At 42.3% G+C, this 23,237-nt stretch overlaps 1 protein-coding gene and 1 long non-coding RNA gene across 2 annotated transcripts in view; one reads left to right on the top strand and one right to left on the bottom strand.

Moving 5' to 3' along the window:
- LOC123001562 (uncharacterized) overlaps positions 1-10,795 on the top strand; it is a 35,472-nt gene extending 24,677 nt beyond the window's left edge. The window contains exons 2-3 of the long non-coding RNA XR_006410580.3: positions 8,945-9,106; positions 10,247-10,795. This is a non-coding gene — a long non-coding RNA (uncharacterized LOC123001562). The remainder of the gene's footprint in view (positions 1-8,944; positions 9,107-10,246) is intronic.
- Positions 1-23,237, bottom strand: part of UCHL1 (ubiquitin C-terminal hydrolase L1) — a 59,455-nt gene that overhangs the window by 9,983 nt on the left and 26,235 nt on the right. The window lies entirely within an intron of this gene.

The following is a 23,237-nucleotide window of genomic DNA, read 5'->3' as shown; positions in this document are numbered from 1 at the left end:
TGTATCAACCACCAACCCAGGCCTGCCTAAAGATTAATGTCATGATTCGATCCAAGAGTGTGTCTACCCTGTATTCTTGTCTGAATGAGAGGGTAGTTTTGGGGGTTGCTCCCCAATTTTTCCTGTTTTTCCCCTTTTCTGGGCACTTGGTAGGAATGCGTTTTCCTGTTTCTTAAAATTAGATATGGTTATATGATTTGCTCTGTATGATGAATTTTGAGCACAAGTGGTATATGTCATTTCCAAGAAGAAACTTGAAGAGCATTTTGAGAATCTCCATATCTTTTCACAATGACAGGGTGATTGTGGAAATGTGTAGTGATGGAGCCTCAGAGACCCTGGGTCTGTGAGTGATAAGGTGAGCAGAATCTACCTACAGTGGACCTGTAAGATGAATGAGAAGTGAATTTTTGTTATAGTAAGTACCTGAAATTTGGGGATTATTTGTAACCACAGCAAAACTAAGTTTAGCCTGACAGATACAATTGTCTAAAATCAGTGTAGTAAAGTATTAAAGTAAAGGTTGGATGAGAACAACACAAGTCTTCATCAAGAACAAAAGTAATAGAGGCACCGGGGTGACTCAGTTGGTTAAGCGTCTGACTCTTGGTTTTGGCTCAGGTCATGATCTCAGCATCCTGAGATCGAGCCCTGTATTGGGCTCCACACATACCATGGAGTTTGCTTGTCCCTCTCCCCCTGCTGCTCTCCCAACTCTCTCTCTCTCTCACTCGAATAAATCTTTAAAAATCTTAAAAAAAAAAAAAAAGAATAAAAGGTAATAGGTATATAGCATGATGTGGATTCTTGGTTCCCTTTCGGTCACTTTCTCCATGACGTTCTCGTTTAAGACCAGGACAGCAATTTCTAGCTTCTTTTGATCCTTGCAAAGAAGAACTCCTATCTCTTTCAGAGAGAGTTGTGAACCTACTGATAAGTGGCCAAATCAAGGATTGGCACGACTGTTATTAAAGTCGTCTACCAAATATTTCTTATTGTCCTCCTTTCCAGGAATATGGTAGGATTGTATTTCCTATTCATCTTAGGGTTGGGTGGAGCCATGTAACTAGTTCTGGGTGATGATTTATGACCAATTAATTGCCAGTGGGAGTTGCCAGAGTCTTTCTCCTCTAGTCTAGTGACTCACAGTGTGAGAGATGGTAGCTGCTTCATCAGTGGGAGTTCCTAGTTATGACGAGCCAATCCCTCCTGCCTAACTTAAAACGGACATAGAGTGTCATATGAAAAAGAAACCTCCCTTATTGTAAGCCACTGAGATTGTAGCCTTGCCCTGGGGATAATGACCTGAGCCAAAGGCAGATGCTTAACTGACTGAGCCACCCAAGCCCCCCTCTATTTTTAATATATTAAGGAACCTCCATACCATTTTCTACAGTGACTGTACCAATTTACATACCTGCCAACAGTGCACTAGTGTTCTTTTTTTCTTCACATCCTGGCCAACAAGTGCATTTTTAAGTTCTGTTAGTGCTTATGAGCTTTTCTAATCTTTTCCACAGTATTGTTCACTTGTTCATTATTACATATCTGTGTGTTTTCTTACAAATGTGTTTGTTCTAAGAAATGGAAAGAAAGACACTGCCTAATGCAGTCACGTGATCTCTAACCGGTGATTAACTATTATAACTTTGACCTTCAAAGCCCCACAGACACATTCTTTAGTTGCTTTTTGCAAAGTACCTTATTTCAAATTCTTGGAAAAATACCTGGAGAATTACTCATCTCATCAGCTAAGGCTTTCATCTCAGTGTAAAGCACTTTTACCTCAGCCTTTATTTGGTTTGGTTTCTGAGACAACATCTCTAAAACTCTTGATTCATCGCCAAGTATATTTAAACTTTACTTATTCAATGGACAAATCCATGAGGTTTGAAAACTTATTTATTGCGTTTCCATCTGATTAAGAAGCCCAGAAGATAGAGGATATCATCAAAGAATGTCCCCATAGCAGGAGAAATTTTCGGAAGTGATATTCAGATATTGATACTCACAAGAAATGGGGTAAATGGTCTACAGATTTTTAGAAACTTAATTTGGATAGATACTTGGAGAGAAAAGAGAGGCACCTCCAGATGCGGTTGTAGGCATACTCAATGGTTATAAGTGGCTGGACTACTGTAAACTATTCACAATGTAGATTATTTCTTCTGCCTTCCCTCCCTTTAAATGGATTACTCCATCCAACCTCCCAACCTCAAGGTAAATGTTGCTCCCTCAGCAAACCATGCTTAACGCCCTGACGAGTAAGGCTCCTCATACACTCTCTTATAGAATTCCATATATGTCCATCCTCACAATCACAATGATCACTAAATATGCATTTTATCATTATTTCTGTGTTAATGATCTCCTCCAATAAATCACAATCTCTGTGACAACAATAATCATACTTGTACTGTTTGCCACTATTCCAGTCCCAATTAATCAATCCAATGAAGGTGGGCAAAACTCATTTTCTTGCACTTCACATATACTGCATTTTTTTACAAATTGAAAGTTTCTGGCAACCGTGTCTCCAGTCTACCAGTGCCAGTTTCCCAGCATTTGCTCACTTTGTGTCTCTGTGTCACATTTTGGCAACTCTTGCCATATTTCAATTTTTTTCATCATCATCATCATTATTATTATTATTATTATTACATTTGTTATGGTGATTTTGATCAGTGATTACAACTCACTGGAAGCTCAAATGATGGTTAGCATTATTGAGTAATAACATATTTCTAATTAAGGTATGTACACTGGTTTTTTAGGCATAATGTTACTGCATACTTAGTAGACTGTAGCATACATATAACTTTTATATGCACTAGGAAATCAAAAATTTATTTGCCTCACTTATTGTGATATTTGCTTTATTGCAGTGGTCTGGAATCAGACCCACAATTTCTCTGAGGTATGCCTGTATTACTGAATGTCTACCATGTGTCAGACACTGCGTTAGGTACTTGGGATGCACAGTGAACAAAAATAAGATTCCTGCCCTGAACAAGAACTCAAAAAAATAAATGATCAACGTAATAAAGTATATGGCGTGATTAAAGTTGAACAGTGCTGTGGGGAAAAGAGAAAACCGTAGAGCCAGGTTAGAAAGGGGAGTTGGTTTCAGTGTTAAGTAGAGCGGTCAGGTTCAGCTTCAATGAGAAGGTAGGATTTGAACAAAGACTTCAAGGAAGTAAGGAAATTAGCCAAACAGACGCTTGGGGAAGAGTGTTCTGGGCTAAGCGAGCAGCTAGAGTAGATTCTCTGAGTCAGGAGAGTGTGTGTTTTGTTTGACGAAGAGCAGCAGGGTCAGTGTGGCTGGAGCAGGGTACGCAAGAGAGCAGAAGATAGGTCAGAAACAGTATTTGTCAAGGGAACGAATGCAAAAACAAAGACTTATTTTTAAAATTCACTTCATTTTTTTTTAAAGATTTTACTGATTTGTCAGAAACAGAGCACAAGCAGGGGGAGCGGCAGGCAGAGGGAGAAGCAGCTCCCACAGAGCAGGGAGCCCGATGAGGGACTGGATCCCAGGACCCTGGGATCATGACCCGAGCCGAAGGCAGACGCTTAACAGACTGAGCCACCCAGGGTTCCCTAAAATTCACTTTAAAGGATTTTCACATGACTCATATGTTTTCCCATAGTGAGAAAAGAGTCTATAGCTTCATCCAGTCCACAAACTGTAATCTCACATACGTTAAGTGGCAACTCTAGAAGGCATCGCGTCCTTTTATTGCCAAAAAGGAAACATCTCCCATCTGTGTCAAGAGATGGCCATGTGTTCTCTTAAATGTAAGTCCCTGGCCCCCTCCTGGCATGGGTTCACACAGAGTCTGCAGCTGAGAAGAGAAAGTTGATTCTGCGGCTCCGGTCAGAAGCCCGCGGTGCTGACAGGCCACTCCACCTCAAGGCTGACGTGATGGGAACCAAAGTGCAGCAGAGGAACAAGAGGGCGTTCGAAGAGGCCAGGAAGCATTATCTCACTCAGCACACTGGGCAGATGGAGGTGGGAAGGAAAATGGCCTCTTTGTGAACAAATGGCTTGCCCTCATTGACCCTCACTCTCCAGAAAGGTTCTGAAATCCACATACATTAATGGTATATATCAGTGCTTTCTAAATACCACCGCAGGAACAGCTGTGAGATGTTTGGCCAACTCTCCCAGAGCCTGTTGGGAGGTTTGTCAAAACACGGATTCTGGAAGCCCACCTCAGAAGGGTCTGATCCAGTGGATCTAGGTGGACTTGGGAATTGGTATTTCTTTTTTTTTTAAGATTTTTTATTTATTAATTTGATAGAGATAGACAGACAGCGAGAGAGGGAACACAAGCAGGGGGAGTGGGAGAGGAAGAAGCAGGCTTACAGCGGAGGAGCCCAATGTGGGACTCGATCCCAGAACGTGGGGATCACGCCCTGAGCCGAAGGCAGACGCCTAACAACTGCGCTACCCAGGCACCCCGGGAATTGGTATTTTTACTAGCTCCCCAAATCCAATGAGCGGCTGTGTGGGGGAACCACTGCTATAGTGTTCTGATTAATGTGCTTGCATGTGACCAGAAAAAAAAAAAAAAAAGCTTTTGCTAAAGGTATGGGTTTCAACTGGTGGTATTTCAGGCATCAGAGATCAAAGGAAGAAGTTAGGTTGAGGTAATAGGACTGGGAAGCCTGCTAGAATTTCTGTAATCACAGGCCTGAACAGCCTTCCTCATAGAACAGATGTCCTATGAGACAGCAATGGGAAAATTTGTCCTCTTCCCAAGTTTCTCCTCCTTCCTACCAGCAAGTTCTTCCAACAGAGTCACCAGTTTACAAGGAGCTGGAAATCTTTGTGCATATTGATGAAATTGTAGCAAAAAAGAAAAAAAGGAAGTTTGGGAATCTTAGAATTTCTACAAATATTCTAGTAAGGGGTGGTGAGGAAGATGGATATGGGAGCCAGCCGACAAGACGGCTCCCAATGCTGACCTCCTGGTATTCATGCCCTTGGTAGTCTCCTTTCATGGTACCAGAATGGGTCTGTTTGGCCAACAGCATACAGCAGCAGTGATGGCATGTCATTTCCATAATGAGGTTATAAAAAACACTGTGTTGTTCATCTTAGAATCTCCTTTCCCTCAGCTCTCTCACTCCAGGGGAAGCTACTGTCATGTTGATAAGACACTCAGGCAGCCCATGGAAAGGGCCATAGGATGAGAAACAGAGGACCCGGCAGCAGTTAACAAGGAACTGAGGCCTGCCAACAAGGCGAGTGGGCTGGGAAGTGGGTCCTCCAGCCCGTCAAGCCTTCAGACGACTGCAGCCTCATGACAAACTCTAAGCCTGAACTACCCAGCTAATCCCCTCCCAGATTCCTGACTCTCAGAAGCTGTGGGAGATAATATTCAAGCTACTAACTTCTAGAATAACTGGTATGCAGCAGTAAATAATACAGTACACAAGTTTACCAGCTCATCAAAAAGTTATTTATATAAATCCTAACATAGACTCTTCTAAGTCATATAGCATTCAAATAAACTTTTATTGAAGTATATATAGAAAAGTGTACACTTATCTTGATGCGCACTGAGTAATGTATAGAATTGTTGAATCACTATATTGTACACCTGAAACTAACGTAACACTGGATGTTAACTATACTGGAATTTAAAAAAATAAAGTAATTCTTTGACTATAAAAAAAGAAAAGTATACAAACCTTAAAAGAATACATTCCTCTATAGAGCACCCTTACCAGTTACATAACCACCTTCTTCCTAAAGGCAACCACCTTGTCTGCTTTTGAACTTGATATAAACGGACTCATGTAGTATATATCCTTCTGTGTCTGGCTTTCTGAACTCACCATGTTGGCGAGCTCATCCATATTGCATAGTGCATTGGAAGTATTTGTCAAATTCTCTTACTGATTTGTAGGAGTTAGCTACATATTCTGGATATTAGTCCTTTGTCAGATATGTAAACTGTAAGTATCTTCTCTCCCATGATGGTTTTTTAAGTTTCTTAATGAGATCTTTTGATGAAGAAAGTTCTTAGTTTCAGGTAGTCCAATTTATTAGTTTCTTTGTTGTTTATGTTTTTTTGTATCTTGAGAAATAATAGCCTACATCAAAGTCATGAAAATTCTCTTTGTTTTTTTGTTTGTTTGTTTTTAAAGATTTTTGACAGAGAGAGACAGCCAGTGAGAGAGGGAACACAAGCAGGGGGAGTGGGAGAAGAAGCAGGCTCCCAGCAGAGGAGCCCGATGTGGGGCTCGATCCTAGAACGCTGGGATCACGCCCTGAGCCGAAGGCAGACGCTTAACGACTGCGCCACCCAGGCACCCCTCTCTTTGTTTTCTCTTAGAAGCTTTATTGTGTTTTCCTACAATACATAAGAAATTGATTTTTGTGTATTGTGTGAGGCAGAGGTCATAATTCACTTTTTTCCTATGTGGATATCCAATTGATTCAGTGCCATTTATTAAAAACTGTTCCTTGCCTTGCACTTTCTTGTTCCTTTGTCATAAATCTAGTTACTATATATGGTCTGTTTCTGGACAGCCTATTCTGTTCCAGTTTCTTTGTCTATACTTGTATCATCATTGTCTTAATTATGGTAATTCTTGATATCTAGTACATTCTTCTTCAAGATTGCCTTGGTTATCTTGGTCCTTTGCACTTCCATATAAATTAAAATCATCAATTTCCATACACACACAAAACCTACGGTGATTTTAGGGAGGATTACACCAAATCTATAGATCATTTTGGGAAAAGCTGACAGTATGAAGTCCATCGATTCATGGACATGGCATATTTCTGCATTTATTTTGGTCTTGTTTAATTTGTTTTAGTAATATTTTAGAGCTTTCAGTATTTTTGTTACTTTTTTTGCTTTTTATTTTGAAATAATTTCATATTTACAAAAGGGTTATAAAGAGAGTACAGAGCTCCCACATGTCCATCAGTCACTCTTGACTAATGTTAACATCATGGTGCATTTATCAAAATTGAGAAAATTAACATTGGTAAATATTTGTAACTTGAACTATGGACTATATTCCGATTCCTAGCAGGTATCCCACTGATGTTCTTTCTCGATTCCACCACCCAATCCAGGCTCCCACATAGCTTTAGGTGGAGGTGAGTTCCTGTCAGCATCTGCCTGTTGGGAGTGGCTTCACTTCCAGTCACTCCCAGCACCAGTGGGGTTTCTGCTCTTCTTCAGGGCTTCCCCACATTCAGGCAGTTTGTCTAGTGAAGGGATGGGGGGACAGAGAAGTGACAGCTGACGATATTCTATGATGGTGAAAAAGGGTCTGCATAAAACACTCCTCTTCCAGAAAACTGCATTTGGGTGTCTGTTCAAATGTCCTTCCTCAAAGATGTCTTCCTCGCCCCTCCATTTCAAATAGCACCTCATCACTCTCTAACACTCTTATCCTCCTTCATTATTTCTTCATGGGACTTAGTACCACCTGACATGATATATACCATCTGTTTTTCATGCTTATTATGTGTCCCTTCCACTGGGATGTAAGTGCTCTCTGAGGACCAGGAAAGTTTTCTCTCTTGCTCACTGTTGTATTCTCAGCATTTGGAAAGGGCTTGGCACCTTAGAGGCACTCAGTAATTTTCTTCTAAATTACTGAGGGAACGAATATGCAGCTTTAATCTCCCAGAGAGCCTTCGAAGGGTTTCAGGGTCAGAGACAGGGTGTGCAAGAGTATCTGTCTTCCCCAGCACAGATGGAGAAAGCCTTGTGATCTCCTGCAGGGCAGTGGAAAGAACGTGGCATATGGAGTCAGAACTCTTTTCAATCCGGACTCTCACCTACAAGCTTTAAGGTTTTGGGTTTTTTTTTCCTAAGCAAATTTCTTACTCTGAACTTAAATATTCTCACCTATAAGATGGATATAGGAAAACCTACCCTGCAAGGTTCCTCCAAGAATTGAAGGCATTAACAAATGTGGATTAATGGTCACTCATGGGAGCACTCAGAGATTGTGGTGAGGCAGTCTGTGTGCATGGTTGTGTTCTGGTCAAGTCTGGGGAGCACTCTGAGGTTAAACAGCTGAAACAAGGCCAGGGACACGGGAGCCACGGGTTTTATATTTGCAAAGGGCTCTAATCGTTTGCCAGGATGCCTCAACTTTATAGCTCCATCCCCTTAATAGAGATAAAAAGGAAAAGAGGGAAAGAAAAATATCCAGAGACTCAATAGAAATAGGAGACAAAGTGGAGCAGAAACAGAGACACTTCAGAACTGAGTGGCCATGTGACAAAATGGACGCTGGACCAGGAGCCCTAGGGTGATTTGTGGCAGGATAGGGATGGGAATCCATGTTTTCCTCCCCTACCGGCCAATCTTCCTTTGTTTCAGGCAACATTTGTCCCCTTTTTATTTATGGTCTTTCTAATTAAGAAGCAGCAGCCCTGCTTGAAAGTCCTTATAAACTCTTCACATCCACTGCCCCTGTCTGACAGACAGTGCACGTCTGAGTGTAATCGACCGAGTGCTTCATTAAAGAAAAAATTCCAGGGGCGCCTGGGTGGCTCAGTCAGTTAAACGTCTGCCTTCAGCTCAGGTCATGATCTCAGGGTCCTGGGATCAAGTCCTACATCGGGCTCCTTGCTCAGCAGGGAGCCTGCTTCTCCCTCTGCCTCTGCTCCCTAGTCGTTCACTCTCTCTCTGTTTCAAATAAATGAATAAAATCTTAAAAAAAGAAAAGAAAAAGAAAAAAATTCCATGTGTTCTAGTTGGGTCTTTTTTGGTTGCAAGTGTCAGGACCCAAATCAAACCAGCTTAAGTGAAAACAAACCAAAGAAAGCAGGTAGTGGCTCACGTAGCTGCAGAATCCAAGAATAACAGGCCCAGCTCGATACAGAGGCTCCTGCGATTAAATCAGGACCAACTTGTCTACTTGTAAGTTTTGTTTCCTCTGTGTTGACTCCCTCCAGCTTCGAGTCTCCCCTCACCGACAAACAATGGCTGCCATAGTTCCTGGAGTGACATACTTCCTGATTCACAACCACAGGAAAAAAAGCAGGAAACTCCTTCTCTGAGAACTCAAGGAAGAGTCCCAAATTGTATCTGACTGCCCATAACTGGCCTAACCTGAGGTATGTATCTGTGAACTCCAGGCTAATGTGTTCCGATTGCTTTAAATCCAGTTACATGCTGTCCCCTGAATCAGAAGTGCAGCCCCACCTGCAGAACACGGGCTCAGGGTTGAGGAGAGGGCTGGCCCCTAGGGGAGGCATCAGGCTGTATGCCAGAGGGCGGAAAGATGCCCAAGGTCAAAAACACCAGATGCCTCTGTGCCGAGACTTCAAACCTGTAGACCATGTTCTTTGTCCATAGAATCACTCTTAATTTATAAGATGAAGGTCATTATTTTTTTATTCAACTCTATCGTTCTGGCTTCACTTCTGTAAAGGCCATGTCTTCTGCAGATCTATTTAGGCTCACAGAAAGATGCACTTAAGCATTCCTAAATAAATCTGCCCAGTGGTACAGAAAAGTCTGTAACTAAGAAGGGAAGCTAAGTTATAGGGAGAAGACAAAGTAGAGAAAGAACTGTGAAGTGAAAATAGATGGAGAAAAGGGTACAACTCAGAAAGCATAGAGGAGCAAAGCCATCAGAAATTCCAGCACCTCTTCAAATATTTTCTCTCCTCCATTCTAGGTTGGGGGTCCCTCAAATCAGAGCCTGTAAGGCTCTCAGGGAGTGAAGGAAGCAGCATAGGGGAACAGAGTAGCTAAGCAAGACGCCATTCCACCTGAAGACCGATCCCACAGGAAATCCCGCCCAGAGGCACGGGGCCGGCCTTTCACATGCAGCGCCTGCCCATTATGGGGTGGGGTACACCACACACCCCCCCTCCCGACCCAGGCAAGGGCAATTTTGCAGAGAAAGGGAAAGCTGTGAGTTGTTATCAGCCAACGCTCACAGCAGCATTGGGGGGGGGGGGGGGGCTGGCAGATAAAGGAGAGGAGGGAGAGAGCTCCACCAGCACCCCGACACCTGCAAGCTGTTACGCACTTGTGCTTTGCCCGTAACTTCACCTGAGCTTTACTACAACGTCCTATTGTATGGCTAATTCTTGCATTTCCTAACCATCTGCGCCTCTACACTGACACACGACTGCTAACATAGTTCAGCCCCTCATTGTCTATTCCTATTCTCTGAAAATAACCTCCTAATTGTGTGCCCCCTAATGAACCACGCTTCCTATCTTTGTGTCTTCCCTCCGACACAGCTTTGACCAGCAAACTACCACAGAAATAACACTGTGCAAACCTGCAAGGGAGGGGCCTTCAGAAGACTCCAAGCTCAGCTTTTGCCTTCTTGGAACGCTCTCACCACAATGTGCGAAAACATGGTCTAGGTAGAGTGATGAGCAACCATGGAGAGAGACCATATGGAAAGAGTCCTGGTCAGGCCTCTGCAGACCCAGCACCTGAATGCTGCCACGTGAATGGGCCCAGGCGAGACTAGAAGAGCCACCCAACTACTTCATAAAATTATGAGAAATAATACCTTGTCATTGTTTTAAGTCATGAAGTCTGGGGTCATCTGTACACAGTGACGGATAACTAAAACACTCACTTCTTGCTTTTATCCCCCAAAATCCATCCTCCAGGGGCACCTGGGTGGCTCAGTTGGTTAAGCGCCTGCCTTTGGCTCAGGTCATGATCTCAGGGTTCTGGGATCGAGCCCTGCATCGGGCTCCCTGCTCAGTGGGGCGTCTGCCCCCTCGCTCTCTGCTCCTCCCCCTGCTCATGCTTGCTCTGTCTCTCTCTCTCTCTCAAATAAATAAAGTCTTTTTTTTTTTTTTAAAGATTTTATTTATTTATTTGACAGGATAGAGACAGCCAGCGAGAGCGGGAACACAAGCAGGGGGAGTGGGAGAGGAAGAAGCAGGCTCCTAGCGGAAGAGCCTGATGTGGGGCTCGATCCCATAACGCCGGGATCACGCCCTGAGCCGAAGGCAGACGCTTAACCACTGTGCCACCCAGGCGCCCCAACAAATAAATAAAGTCTTAAGAAAAGAAAACCCTGATGGACTTCTACTCATTACAGAATCAGCTCTCAACTCCTTCACCTGGCATATGCATCCTTCACAACCTAGTCTTCAACCGTGACACCTGATCTCTAGCCACCATGAGCTTCTCCTCTTTCTCTGGACATACCATAATGTCACATGCCATCCCCTGGCCACCACGCTTCACATAGCCAATCCAACTCCAAGGGCAGATTCTCCTTCAGCGCTCCTCGGCCCAGTCAGGCAGAGTTAATCACTCAGGTCTCTGTGCACCTCCTCACCTCCATTACGGCCCTTTGATGTGTAGCTCGTGCCAGTCTCCTCTGACAGACAACAAATTCCTGCAGCACAGGGGCCACATCGTGTTCATTGTCGAACCCCCAGAACCAGCTGGATGCCTGGCATGTAACTCAGCCATCAAATGATGGCTGACTGGGGTATTGGCAAATCACATGCTTCTTAAGAGCAAGCCCTAAATCTTACCTGTCCTGTTGTGCTTGTGTTGGAGCCTGGCACGTGATAGGTACCCCCTGAATATGGCATTGAATTGGGTGATGGAAAATAGAAAGTTAAGAAATGAGAAAGCAAAAGGACAGGAACGAACAAATTAGAAAGTTCTGTGAGAGAAGGCAGCCAGGAGACAGTTTGCAGAAAGACAATGCCAATTAGAACTCCTCAGGGTAGAAGAATCCCTACCTTCTCCAAATCCTTTGATTTTAGGTCGTTCTCAACTTATCCCTCAACCTCTCTTCTCGCACCAAGTGCTAAGTTTTAATAGAGGAAGAAGGGGGCTCTGATGTGGTTTGAGGGCTGATATCACTAGCTTTCCTCAGACACCTTCCCACAGAAGCCCTGGCACAGGCTCCCTGCTCATAGATTGGGTTCGAGTGAGGTGGTGCCAAGATGGAGTCCAGGCCTGCAGGGCCTAACCCTTCCCCCGTCATTGCCGTATGCGGTCTTATCTGCCAAGATAAACTGGAGCCACTTCAGACGGGCCTGGAGCACACACCTTCCTTTCTTGTTGGCCCTGGGGCAAAGACATGAGAGATTTTCCCAGGATTTTTACCCTTGGTTTTGTTGTTCAGAAAGCTCCTAATGACTTCCATTTTCAATCATTAAAACGAGGGGGAGGGGCGAGGCACAGGTTGGCTTTATAGTTCAGGTGAGTCACAAATTGTGCCATTAGTAAGATTGGGTAAGCAGATATATGTCATAAATTCCTAGACCAGTGGTTCTCAAACTTTAGCTACGGCAGAATCACCTGGGGGGCTTCTTAAACAAGATTACTGGGCCCACCTCCAGAATTTCTGATTTATTTGCATTTCTAACAAGGTTCCCAGGTGATGCTGAAGCTGCCAAAAACCCACTTTATTTTTTTTCTTATAATAATATTTTTTTTATTATATTCTGTTAGTCACCATACAGTACACCCCTGGTTTTTGATGTAAAGTTCGATGATTCATTATTTGCGTATAACACCCAGTGCACCATGCAGTACGTGCCCTCCTCACTACCCATCACCAGCCTATCCCATTCCCCCACCTCCTCCCCTCTGAAGCCCTCAGTCTGTTTCCCAGAGTCCATAGTCTCTCATGTAATCAGAAGGGGGAATGAAGCAAAAACCCACTTTAAGCACCATGCCCTAGACCATAAACTTCTTGCAGAGAAGGACCTGGCCTTTTATCTCTGTATGCTCAGTGCCTCCATGTAGTGGGCATTCAATGTATGCTTTTTTTTTTTAATTGAATTGCATTAATGCTAATCATCATTGTTAGAAAAGTTATTCAAAAGTCATTCTCTCATTTACCCACAATAACATCTGTTTGTATTAAGGAAAAAAAAATCTTTATGGAGCTTAGTTCTTCCATTTTCTCTCCTCCAGCAAATTCAAATGAAGAAAGCAACTCAGATAACACTGTATCTAGCAATAGTCTAGAAACACAAATCATTCAAGTAAGTTCCCTAAAAAGAACTTAGCCTGCAGGTGACCATTGACTGCTCTTAATATTGTGTTTGTTTGGTTTCAAGTGACAGAAACACTTCTCAGAGCAGCTAGACAGAAAGCAGAATTTATTGGTTGGCAGAACCCAAAAAGAGTTGAACAACTAAACCCAGCAGGGCTGTTGCTGGGAATGACGGGAACTAGGGTCCTAAACCCAGCCAGCGCTCCCCTTTAGATCGTTCCTCTCAGTAAGATTGGGTAAGCAGATATATGTCATTTTGGCACTATTATCGCTCTCTGTACTCTGGCTGCTTCCATATTGCAATAAATTTGAGGAAGAGACTCGGCCAGCGAGGATGAGGGGGTGGGGTCACATAAGAAAATGGCCTCTCCCACAGTGGCCACAAGGGTGAGGAAGGGCACGGATCTCACAGGAGTGGGAATTAGAGATGTCAGCCACTGTTGCCTTGTGCCAATGAAAACCTACATAAGGTGGAGAACGCTACATCTCCCTTAGTAAATACCCTTCTCCAACTTCTGTACTAAACAACGTCACAACAGTGAGCCAACAGGTCACTGGAAAGAAGCCGAAGCCTCCAACCCAGAGGAAAGACCAGCCTGGAATTTGGGATGTACTTAAGAGATACTTCAAACTACCAACAGGATGCTACAGCTTAGTGCTTCTTTAACCATACCCTCAAGTGAGGGGGTTATGAAATGCAAGGCAGGAGTTCTCTCTCAGACCCGACTCACTAGCAAACGGTGTTCTCATGGACATCATCATGGCTTTTCTAGATCTTTGCAAGAGAAGGTTTTTCTGTTCCATCTTCACATTGGCCCAAAGTTAGGAACCAAGTATTTCCTCTGCTTTTGGCTAACTTAAACCTGAGTTTCTTATGCTGAAAAATCCTAGCGTGTGAGGCAGAGTCCCAAATAAATTGACAGTCAACGCTCTCCATTGTCTTTTTTTTTTAATTTTTAATTTAAATTCAATTTAATACTGTATGATTAGTTTCAGACGTAGAATTTAGTGATTCATCAGTTGCATACAACACCCAGTGCTCATTACTTCAAGTGCCCTCCTTAGTGTCCATCACCCAGTTACCCCATCGCCCCCACCCACCCCTGAGGGTTCCATTGTCTTTTAGGCGTCAATGAAAATCAGCCCATTCTTTTTACTCTCTGTTGGTTCTGAATGTTTGGCATTTTAAGTACAATCATGTCAGTTTTAGTTTAGGTGAAAACCCAGGGACATAGATTCTTCAGAAAGTTAAACTGTAGCAAATACTATTGCGCTCCTGTTAAACAACCGGGTGAATCACAAGTTGTCCAAGTTCAAGCTTATTTTGAAAATGAGTGGTGATGTTTTTTTTCCCCAAAATGCTGACTCAGCTGCTGGGCAGGGGAGGGGCGCGGGATGCTGTCACACAATGGTTTGCCTCTGCCAAGCTTGGTCACCATGCTGATTCTACTAGACACTAACATTTGCAGCTGTGATTGCTGTGGCAGTTTTCCTCTGTATATGGCAAGTACTGGGGTGAAGATTTCTGGGGGGTTTTGTTCTGTGTTTTTAGACTGAAATTTAATGTTCACTTTTCAATGTGCTCCATCTTCATGCTCTGTTATTGCTGAAGGTGGAAAATCCAGCAATGCCCAATGCATTGATTTGATAAGAAATCAAGCCATGAATAAATATTAGTTGACCACTGAATATGGGGGGGGGAGATGGCAACTGATGAAATACGGCATACGCCAAAAGCATGAACATTTTCTTCAAACTGCAGTTGAGAGTAGAACAAAAAAATAAAAGTACGTTAAGCTGTGCGAAGCAGTTGTTAGTAACAATAGAAGCCCAAGCAGAAAGTATTTATTTAAGGAATGCTTGACCACTGGGACGTTACTTGCAGAGCACAGATATGTATGTATCAAAGTGCACAGATTATTATCTATGCAACTGTTTATATTCCTCTTCTAAATTTAGACTTACCATCATTTTTTTATTTCCAAAGAGACAGAGTCTATCTCATTCATTAACTTTACCAACAATTACAACTCTCCATTCTGTGCCAGACCCTGAAATAATTGCTGGAGATACACAATAAATGAAGTCAGGCTCCTCTTCTCCAGAAGTTCTCCATCCAGCCAAGAGACAGACATGTAAATAAGTAATTTAGAATGAGTATACATTATACTTATAATCTGTCTCCTTCACGTCTGGAAAAAGCACTGGATTGTTGAACTCTACCTGACCATGACTGTCAAGATTCTAGGCGCCAGAACAGGCAAAGCTCCATAAGCACTATCCTTATGGGTCATGGCTTTGGCTGGACTTCTCTCTGGATTTGTAATGCGCCTGATCTAACAAACGACTGTTCGAGGTGCTGTGGGACAAGAGGCCGTGCCTGTGTCTATTTCCCCGTATACATTCAACCTAAGAAAAGAGTGTTTGGACGCTGGCAAGACAGAGAGAAAAGATTTATGATGACGTGGAAAACTATTTAAAACTCCTAACCTGGACAGGCAGGGTAAAATAGAAGATTTCCAATTGCAGATAAAAAGATTACTGAAATGTGGGGTGCCTGGCTGGCTCAAGCAGTAGAGCATGTGACTCTTGCTCTCAGGGTCATGAGTTCAAGCCCCACATTGGGCATAGAGCTGACTAAAAAAAAAAAAAAGAAAAAAAGAAAAAGAAAAAGATTACTGAAATAAATGAATTTTGATTCATTCTCGTTGACTATCACAGTCATGTTATTCTTGTCAAGCCTAAAAAGGTACTAGGGGGTTTTCTGCCCCAGGTAGAACTATATCCAGGTCAGCACTATTCACTGAACTACCTAACTTCTTAGTTAGGGGGGGAGCAGGCGAGAGGATGGACGCAGCCTGCAGAACCATTACCCAAGATCCAGCCTTGGACACTCTGCCACCGATGCCCCTTGGAGATGACAAAGCTCACCTGGGATCTCTACTTCCCTCCACATGACACCAAGTTGTCATGGTGGATTCTACTTCTTTAGTTTGGGTACATCTTAATCCCTCTCCTTCTGTGACTGTCTTCTCAGTGCCTTGAGCAGGCAGGTCCAGGCCCCTCACCTCATAATTCTCAGCTCCTGGATATAGTGCCACGTAGAACTATGCATGCTCAATCACTCAATGTGTGGCCACAGAGATGAGGACAATTTCTTTTCATAATGAATGGCTACAATATCCAATAAGGGGTTAATATCCAAAATATTCAAGGCGCTCATACAACTCAATAGCAACAAAACAAATAACCCAATTTTCAAATGGGCAAAAGGGACATCTAAATAGCAGTGAAAAAAATTTAAAAATGGACAAAGGACATTTTCCCAAAGACGACACACATACAAATGACCAACAGGGACATGGAGAGGTGCTCAACATCACTAATGATCAAAAAAACGCCAATCAAAACCACAATGAGATATCAGCTTACACCTGTTCAGATGTCTTATTAGAAAGACAAGAGCTACCAAATGCTGGTGAGGACGTGGAGAGAAGGGAAATGTGTGTGCTATCAAGGGAAAGCAGTATGAGGTTTCTCAAGAAATGAAAACACAGAACTACCCTATGATCCAGCAATTCCACTTCTGGGTAGAGATCCAAAGTAAATAAAATCAGTATTTCAAAGAGGTATCTCTACTCCCATGTTTATAGCAGCATTATTCACTCTAACCTTGGTACGGAAACCACCTAAGTGTGCCTCCGCCGGTGAATGCATAGAGAAAATGTGGCATGTATTTATATACGATGGAATATAATTCAGCCTTTAAAAAAAGAAGGAAATCCTGTCCTTTGGGACACCATGGATAGACCTGGAGGGTGTTATGCTAAGTGAAATAAGCCAGACAAAGACAAACCACATGGTATCCTTTCTGTTTGGAATAAAATCAATAAGTCGAACTCATAGAAACAGAAAAGTGGTTGCAAGGGGCTGTTGTGTGAGGAAAATAGGGAAAGGTTAGAAAAAAGGGTACAAAATTTCAGTGGCAAGATGAATTAATTCTAAGGATCTAATGTATAATATGGTGACTGTATTTGATAACACTGTTGTATAATTGAAATTTGCTAAGAAAGTAGAACTTAAATGTTTTCACACACAATAAAATAAAATGACTAGGTGAGGTGATCGATGTGTTGAACCCAGTGGGGACTCCTTTCATAATGTCTATGTATATCAAATTACTACACTGGACACTTTAAAATAGCTTATAATTTTATTTGTTAATTACACCTTCACAAAGTTGGTGGGGAGAATCGGGGAAGTAGAAAGCAAGAAAAGAAAGCCTACAATAATGTGATTCCTCAAACTCAGAGCTGGTGCCTTAAAAAACAAAATACAACAACAACAACAAAACCAAAACTGTGAATATGTAAGCCTTACCCCAGAATCAGCATCTCTAGAAGAAGGGAATTTGACTCTTTTTAAGCTCACAGGAGTTTTTGTAAAAGAGCCAACATTGAGGACTGGACTAGATGGTGTTTCTCAATTTGCCTCATCCAAAGAATGAGCTAGATAGCTTGTTAAACCCACTGAGTCCCCCCGTCTTTTCTGCAGATCCTTATGTAATAGGTCTGGGGTAGGGCCCCAGAATCTGAAAGTTTAAGAGAGTACCCAGTGATTTTTAGGATTGAGCAAGCTTGGGAAGCACTGAACTAAGCCAGATTTCCCAAACTTCTCTTGTGATAAGAATCACCTCTAGTTGGAAAGCAAATTCCTTTGCCCCCATCCAGAACAACAGAACCAGAATTTCTGGCTCAGAGATCTGGCAGTCTCTTGATTTAATAAAGACCTCCACTTGATTTTATTATCTGGGAAATGGTAATAAAGGCTCATTTATTCTCAACTCTGGCTTCTCATTAGAATCATCTGGGAACTCTCTCTCTTTCTGTGTATGTATGTATTACAACAGTCAAACATAAAGTTTACACATAAGTGTCATATTAGCGACATTTAGTACCTTCACGGTGGTGTGCGATCATCACTACTATCTAGCTCCAGAATATTTCCATCATTTACCCGGGGATTTTTAAAACATCCAGATGCCTAGTCTCTACCCCAGCCAAATAAATGAGAATCCCTGGGGTGGGACCCATGCATCAGGACTCGTTAAAGCATTCCAGGTGATACCCATTTGCAGTTAAGTTCAGAAGACAGGATGCTATGCTCCTTTGTTAATGAATCCCACCAGGGTTTCTCATGCTGCTACTCTTCATTCCCTAAGTACACCAGCACTTTGCTCTTTGCCATTCTCTTTCCAAGGTGCTGCTTAATTTGATTCTTATGCTCCATCAAGGACCCTTACATTCTTATGTCCTTCTCAGAAATGATAAGCAAGCTTCCTATTGCTTTTGTAGGTCTTCCATAAGCCTAGTCATAGTTATGCTCCCAAAAGTTCTCATTTAGTTGAATGAGTTTATGTAGAGTAATCTTACAATGATATTTTAGGAAGCAATGTTTTACCTAGTTCAATAAACACAGATCAAGCACCAATTATGTGCCAAGCATTGTGTTAGCATGGGCCATAATCTGATGACGGGAATCAAGAAGGAAGACAGATATATGACCAGATGGACTATACTGTGACATATTCTATCACAGCAGGATGAGAGTGGGAATACATAAAGAGAGGCATCCAAACCAGAGTCCACAAACTTTTTGTAAAGGACTAGAGCGTAGGTCTTCTTCGCTTTGGTGGGATATATGCAACTGTTATGCTTACTCAACTCTGCCACAGCCATTGCAGCACCAGAGTAGCCATAGACAATCCATATGCAAATGGGCATGGCAATGCTCCAATAAAACTTAATCTACAAAAAAAAAATGGTGGATTGCATTTGTCTTGAGAGCTAACATATGCCATCTTTAGATACATTTAGATACATCCAATAAAACTTAATCTACAAAAAAAAAATGGTGGATTGCATTTGTCTTGAGAGCTAACATATGCCATCTTTAGATACATTTAGACGTATCTAAAACATACCGGAAAGGGGGGCGCCTGGGTGGCACAGCGGTTAAGCGTCTGCCTTCGGCTCAGGGCGTGATCCCGGCGTTATGGGATCAAGCCCCACATCAGGCTTCTCCGCTATGAGCCTGCTTCTTCCTCTCCCACTCCCCCTGTTTGTGTTCCCTCTCTCGCTGGCTGTCTCTATCTCTGTCAAATAAATAAAATCTTTAAAAAAAAAAAAAAAACATACCGGAAAGGGAAGAGAGTTTTTCAGGAAAATCATATCAAAAGAGTCAAAACACTCTTGGAAACTTACTAGCAAAAATGGGGGAGAAAGATTCCAGGCAGAGAGAGAATGTCATGGCAAATCTTCAATTCATTATGGCTAGAGCCTGGGAGTCTTATGAAGAAGTAGGAAGGGGTGAGCCTAGAGAAGGCAGGAGCCAGATCATTAGGGCTATGTGTAAACTGTATACTGAAGCAATAAACAAGGTTTTCAACATTTATGAAAGGTCTCCCTGGCCAGTGGATGAGGATGGATTGGGTGGGTCAAGGTAAGGCAGGCCTGTTAGTCAAAAGGTTGTTCTGTTGTTGGGAAAACTAGATATCCACATGCAGAAGAATAAAGCTGGACCCTCACCTAACACCATATATAAAAATTAACTCAAAGTGGATCAAAGACCTAAAAGTAAGAGCTAAAATTCTTAGAAGAAAACATAGGGCAGGGGTGCCCAGGTGGCTCAGGTGGTTAAGTGTCCGACTCTTGATTTTGGCTCAGGTCATGATCTCAGCTTCGCAGGATCAAACCCCACATTGGGCTCCATATGGCGTCAGCTTAAGATTCTCTCTCTCCCTTTGCCCCTCCATCTGCTCACACACATGCGCACACACTCTCTCTCAAATAAATAAATTTAAAAATCTTAAAAAAAAAAGAAGAAGAAGAAAACACAGGGGAAAAACTTCATGACATTGGCTTTGGCAATGATTTCTTGGCTAGGACACCAAAATCACAGATAACAACAACAACAAAAATAGATAAATTGGGCAACATCAAAAAATTTTAATTTTGTATATAAAAAGACACAATCAACCAAATAAAAAGGCAATCTATGCAAAGGAAGAAAGTTTTTGCAAACCATATGTTTGATGAAGGGTTAATACCCAGACTATATAAAGATCTCCTATAACTCAATAACAAAACGAAACAACCTAATTTTAAAAATAGGCAAAGGACTTGACTAGACATTTCTCCAAACAAGATATTCAAATGACGAGTAAGTACATGAAAGATGTTCAACATCACTAATCATTAGGGAAATGCAGATCAAAACTACACTGAGATACCACCTCACAGCAACAAACAAACAAAGCAGGAAATAACAAGGTTGTTGAGAATGGGGAGAAATTGGAACCCTTGTGCATTGCTGATAGGAATATAAAATGGTGCAGCCACATGACAGTTCCTCAAAAAAAAAAAAAAAAAAAAACTAAAAAAAAATTTACCATATGCTACAGAAATTCTACTCCTAGGTATATACCCAAAAGAATTGAGAGCAGGGTCTCGAAGAGGTATTTGTACTCCCATGTTCTTAGCAGCATTATTTACAATCAAAAGATGGAGGCAACTGAAGTGTCCATCAATGAACGAGCAGACAAACAAACACACAATGGAATAGTATTCAACCTTAAAAAGGAAGAGACTTCTGACAATGTGCTACAATACAGATAAACGTTGAGGACATTATGTTAAGTAAAGTAAGTCAGTCACAAAAAGACAAATACTGTGATTCTACTTATATAAGGTACCTAGAATTCAAATCCATAGAGACAGAAAGCAGAATGGTTTTAGGGGCTAGGGAAGAGCAAACGGGAAGATATTATTTAATGGGTACGGAATCTCAGTTTTGCAAGATGAGGAGTTCTGAAGATGGGTGGCAGCGATGATTGTCCAACCGTGCACATGTACTTAATGCCACTGAGCTCTATATTCCAAAATGGTTAAGATAGTAAATTTATGTTACATGTATTTTACCATAATTAAATATTTTTTAAAGGTTGTTGGTGTACTCCATGTAAGAAATGCTGTGTTTGAACTGAGGCAGTGGCAGTGATGATGGAGGGGAAGAGACAAATCCTGAATACATCGGGAGGAAAGTAATTAAAGAGTGGATATGGAGATGAGGGAGGGACTCCAGGTTTCAGTCTTGGGAGGTAAGTGTGCTAGAAAGAACGCATGGTTTTCTCCACACCTTACAGTAAGGTGACAAAATGGAGGCCCATAAAGACGTGCCATAAATCTTCCAACTTGTGGCCAGGAATTCTTTATTCTAAAATTTGCTGATTCCTCAGAAGCTGTGATGTGAGATCCTCCAAGAAAACTGATAAGGATTTTTGGTTTCCATGAATTCTGAAATGACTAGAAGGCGGCAGAGTCCACAGAGCTGAATAAAAGAAAAATGATGGAATACCTCACGGAAGGAAACTGATGAAAGAAAATTCTGAACTAAACAAATGTCTACCGAGTCCTACAATCTTTCAAGCACTATCTGAGGCATTGGGGTAAGTGGAGGAAAGATGAGCAAAGTCCCTGGCCTCAAGAAGATTTTAATTGGGGGAAAGTAGGCAACTTTCAGGACAGTATTAGTGAGCAAGAGTTATGAGCAAACTCAAAGAGGGCGATGTGCCAGTGATGGTGAGAACTCTACCAAGGTGATAACTGAGTTGTTCCCTAAATAATGGGATGGAGCCTGTCTTTCAAAGATATGGAGGAAGAGTATTTCAGATAGAGGCAACTTCACCTGCAAAGGACACAAGGCAAGGGTGGTCTCAGTAGGTTTTAGGAACAGGAAAAAAATGAAAAAGTCCAGTGTGGCTGCCTTCTCTTGGACTTGATATGTTTGAGGTCTTGTTTAACCAACTGTGTTAGAATTCATTCTCAGAATATGTCAGTAGGCCGTTGGGAGCACTGTATTAAAAAGTGCATCACAGGGGTGGGGGATGGGCAGGTGGAGCCCAGAGGATTTTTAGGGCAGTGGAACTACTCTGTAGGATACTGTAGTGATGGGTATGGGTCATTCTCCTTTGTCCAAACCCAGAGAGTGTACTACACTGAGAGAATCCCAGTGTAAACTTTGGTCTTCAGGTGGTGTTGATGTGACATCATAGGTTCCTCGATTGCAACCAACGTACCATTCTGGTGGGAGGTGTTGGTAATGCATGAGTGAAAGCGGGGGTAAATGGGAAATCTCTGTACTTCCCCCCTCAATCTGACTATGGACCTAGAACTGCTCTAAAAAATAAAGTCTATTTTTTAAAAGCAGGTTTAAAAAAAGCTCTGTAGATGAAAAAGGATTTAAGAGGGAAATTTTGTGAAGAAGAGAAAATTACAGCATCTAGGGTTGCGCTGTTGAATGATGACAAACAAGAAAGTGAGTATCGTACGTAAGTCAGGATGAAGGTTACTTTCGGGAGAGAGGCAGGGAGTCGTGACAGAGATGGGGAGCACAGAGGACTCAGATGGCTAGCGAAGCTCTGTTTCTTCATCTGGGTGGTAGCTCCAAGGGTGTTTGCCTTATCATAATTCATTAAGTTGAATGACTGTCCCATATGGTCTTTCTGTACATGTCATCTATTAAACACAATTTAAACAATAAAGTATATTCATTCCAGTTTTTAAAGTGCATTACAAGGACTCTCTCTCCTTCAGTCCTTATGACAGCCCTGCTAAGTAGGTATTCTCTTCCTGCTTTAATGATGATCAGGAGATATTTAAGCTGCTGGCCCAAGGAGATGAATATAGTTAATAAGAGAACCAAGATTTGAATCCAGGTGTTCTGAACCCAAAGTTCTTACTGACTTACGCTGCCTCTCACCGCGCATTCAAAATAGTAATAGAACACATTTTACAAGGAGTTCTTGAAATACGCTCCTTGAGAATCCATGGGGGCCACCACGGAATTTAGCTTTAGGAACTCTCCAGACTGAGGAGGCCACTGTCACACATGGCAGTTCAGTCAAAAATCGGTTACAAGACACTCGCTTGCCCCTTCCACTCCCTACTCTGCAGACACTTCCCAAGACAGTGGTAGAGAATGAGGCCCATCCTCTCTCCAGGCTACCTTCCTAAATGGACACCATTACTCCACCATAAGCCCTTTACCCATCCAAAGGCCTTCCGTGAACAGTCAGGTTGGTGGGCCCCAGAATGTCAGTCAAGTGTGAGAGGAAAAATGTTGGAATTTTAACTTTCCCAGAATGTCAGTCAAGTGTGAGAGGAAAAATGTTGGAATTTTAA

This window comes from Ursus arctos, unplaced genomic scaffold (assembly GCF_023065955.2).
Source record: "Ursus arctos isolate Adak ecotype North America unplaced genomic scaffold, UrsArc2.0 scaffold_9, whole genome shotgun sequence".
NCBI lineage: Eukaryota > Metazoa > Chordata > Mammalia > Carnivora > Ursidae > Ursus > Ursus arctos.
This window is presented reverse-complemented; position numbering and strand designations above follow the sequence as displayed.